General features: G+C 32.8%; 1 long non-coding RNA gene across 1 annotated transcript; it reads right to left on the reverse strand.

Moving 5' to 3' along the window:
• Positions 1-380: 380 nt before the first annotated feature.
• LOC107805822 (uncharacterized) lies at positions 381-2454 on the reverse strand. Its single transcript, XR_001652534.2, has 2 exons — positions 2177-2454; positions 381-903 (listed from the first exon to the last, which is right to left on the reverse strand). It is a non-coding gene; the product is annotated as an uncharacterized LOC107805822 (long non-coding RNA).
• Positions 2455-3692: the final 1238 nt, after the last annotated feature.

Below are 3692 nucleotides of genomic sequence, written 5' to 3' on the forward strand. Positions count from 1 at the left end.
TTAAGAGCATCTTGCTCTTCGAGTACATACTACATTTTACGCCTCCAGATGTCGTAATTTTCACCATTCAGTTTGTCAACCTTGTTCAAGTCAGCAATGGTACTTTTCGATACCATGTCTATTATTAGAGACAATATTACAAGTTTAACTCATCAATATATAATTTAGTCAATCTATGCATGTGATTACACACTCAAACAAATTAAATATAATATTAATTTTATATTTAGTATAAAATCGAAAGGTCACTATGTTTTCATTCATCATCTATATTTAAATATTTTAATTATTATTAAAATCACTTCTTAGTGTGTGCTTCATTTCAAGTCTCAATCAATTACAAAGCAAAATAATTGATAATACATGTAACTAGTGAGACAAACAACAAAAAAAATTAAATTTCATTAAAATAAAACACATAAACGATTTACATGTTTGCTAGGACATACATATACCAACTGAATACTAACTGAATACATACATATACCAACTGAATACTAACGCTTGCACATATACACTAAAATGTGTGCTAGGTCAAACCCCAAGGCTCTCGAAGAAAGTTCGCTAAAATAGCTAACGCTTCCCAATCTGTAATCTCCATGTAATTAGACAATTCAATTCTTTTTAACTGAAAAATATATACATGTTCAGGAATGGAAGCATTAGGGACCATTTTTAATTCTTTAAACTCCCTAAATTTCTTTTCTCTTTCCTTTTATTCAGTCATTCGATCCCTTAACTCATTTTACCTCACTCTTGGGATATTCCTGATGACTTCAGGCTCCGAGTCTGAATCATGATAGAAATAAGTCCTACGACGACATATCCTTCTACGTTGTCCTCTTCCTCGACTTTGAGAACTCCCATTTGGAGTAATTCGAGTTTGTCCCTATTCAGTCATGTCTGAAATGGAACCAAAAAAATAATAAGAATGGGTACAATCATTTTGACAACATATATCACATTAACTTGCGGAAGAATAGGGATAATTGGGACTAAGACTAGTATTCTTAATATTAAAATATACAGAGAAGCACATAAAGAATATGTGTGTAAGTCTACATAGCCAGTGGTATAGTTATTTCCTACAGATTCACATTGAAGTCAAGTGGAGACAACTAAAAACCACACAACGGAAATAATGACTTTGAAAGTCATAGCCATTGTTCTCCTCTTTAATTTCGTATATTGGAACCAAAAGAAATAAGACTTTAAATAATTGCAAAACTAAAGTCTTCAGTACTTTTAATCACAGAAGTTAGTGCATCTTCATAGAGTAATATATTCACTTTAACATCTAGTGCCCTTGCTATGAAGACATTTTTAAAATCTTTCAAACAAAAACAATATGGAACAAATTTTATTCCAACCGAAGAGATGAAAGCAATTTCAATTCCAGTACTAGTTCTCTCAGTTTCAATTTAAAGGCCCCATCCAATCAGAAAAGAAAATTCATGATTTCGAACACTTCAAAAGAAATTCACAAAATAGCATGCACAGTTTCTTTGTTAGACAGTATTTTGTCTTCACTACACAGTTCCTATCAATTTATGGCAACAACGCCAAAACATCGCAAGTAATTAAAGTTTCCAACAATGCCAACAACTATGTCTTAACTAGAATTAAATACTGTGTTTGCTTTCCATGTTCAAAAGTTATCCAACAGTGAAAGGAAAAAAAAACAAGGTTACATAAAATCATTAAAACAATGATTTGATAACCTTTAAAAAAATTCTCATAATTTCGTTATGATTCTACACTAGCACAGAGAAAAAAAAACAGTACTTGGTCAAGTTTTGAGGCGTAAAATTTTATGCCGAACGCCGATATTTCGATTCGGATTATTACTTGTTCTTTTTCTTAAGAAAAAAAGAAAATTCAATATACAACAACACAGCAAACAAGGCTCTCATCCATCATATTACAACTAGATGAGTTTCAATTTTCTCTTCAAATTATCAGTAAAGATAAGTCATCTAATCAGGAAACACTATTAGGGCAAGGATAGTTTTTCACACAAATTGCGAACAACAGGTTCATTCGAACTCTGTTAATCAACGATGTAATAAAATTATTACTCATTAAATCAATTGTGTATTCATCTAAATAGAACACACTTCAAAGGCTCTAATACCAATAATGATTTAATAGTAACAGGGACATCGAATTTGTCTACCTGTTAACAGTTGCGGAAGATCGTTGAAATTTGTGTGACAGAAATTACTCCACGCCGATTCTATTTCACTTTGGAAATAAATTTTTTTGATTCCATAAACTAAGTGACCTCCGTGGGTTTTTTTTTTTTGAAAAGAAAGGAGAAGAGTTCTCTGTGTTTTTTCTTGTGTCTTTGAAGAGAACGTATTGTTCCCTTTTTATTCAGAGTTAAGGAAGAAAGCAGTTCTAAAGAAAATTATTCCCCACCCAAATAACCATGTAGAATATGTTCCCACAAATTTATGGTGTGGAGTAACTTCTCATAAGAGATTTTTTTATTTTATCTTTTCAAAAATGGATCGGGTCAGCATGGAACGACCCGCGACCCACATCGAAAAAATCCAACACAATTGACCTTAGATTGCTATGGCTAAGTTTACGCCTATATTAATGCTTTAACAACTAAAAATGATATCTGCATTTTTGAAAATGACGTTATGACGAGTATTTCGTAGTCATTCTAAATAAATAAGAGTCAATATGCGAGACATACACAAGAGTTGTTATTATTCTGTATTGCTGTAATAAACAATTAAACTTTCTGGAAAAAAAATAAAACAGGAAGTTAGTAATATTTTTTTAACGAAATAGATTCTGAAAAATAAATAAAAAAAATAGTATAGGAATAAATCGAGCCCACTAAATACATAGTGTGTCCTTAAGGAAATTATTCCCCTCAAGTACCCGAGGTGCTGGAATATATCCTCCCACGATAGAACGATTTAACTCACCAGTGTATTGGTACCAAAACTCTGATGAACTGCGAACCACTCAATAGTCGTAAAACACACTGAAAAATATTGTGCAGAAGAAGAAGAAGAAGAAGCTCAGAAAATTTCGTAAGGAAAGATTCTGGGATTCAAACTCTATTTATAGAGTTGATGGCAATGTTTTTGAAAAGGTTTGCAACCTTTCAGAAACATCTATGGCTGTTGGAAAAGGGGTGTTTGAAATATTGCGGAAAAAAAATATTTAAAATAATCCGGGAAAGAAAACGGGCCTGACCGAACCGGGTCGCGGGTCATGGGTTATTCCGGATTGAATTTTTCGTTAATTATTTAATTAATTAATTAAATAATTGAAAGGAATATTGTCCAAAAAGATTAATCAATCAATCGATCTTTGACCAAATTCGAATCTGAATCCGAATCCGTAGCCGTAGCCGTAGCTGAAGCCGAGCCGAGCGAGCAACGACGACGACGGCGCGAGGCTTGCCTTTTTCTTAACTCTTTAAGAGCTAGAAGAAGAGCAATTATATATATACCCATCAAAAGCCTTTTCTTCCTCCGATATGGAAAAATGTCCCTTTCCCAAGGAAAACTCAAATATTTTATTTTTTCTCCATTTCTCATTCACCCTCTTTAAACTACACAAGCTTAAAATCCCAACAATCCCCCACATGAATGGGGAATGGCTATAAAATAAAGAAATGCACGGACACGTGTGTGTTTTACATGCAAGAATTAATTGCATCTGGA

The sequence above is a fragment of the Nicotiana tabacum genome, chromosome 9, assembly GCF_000715075.1.
Source record: "Nicotiana tabacum cultivar K326 chromosome 9, ASM71507v2, whole genome shotgun sequence".
NCBI lineage: Eukaryota > Viridiplantae > Streptophyta > Magnoliopsida > Solanales > Solanaceae > Nicotiana > Nicotiana tabacum.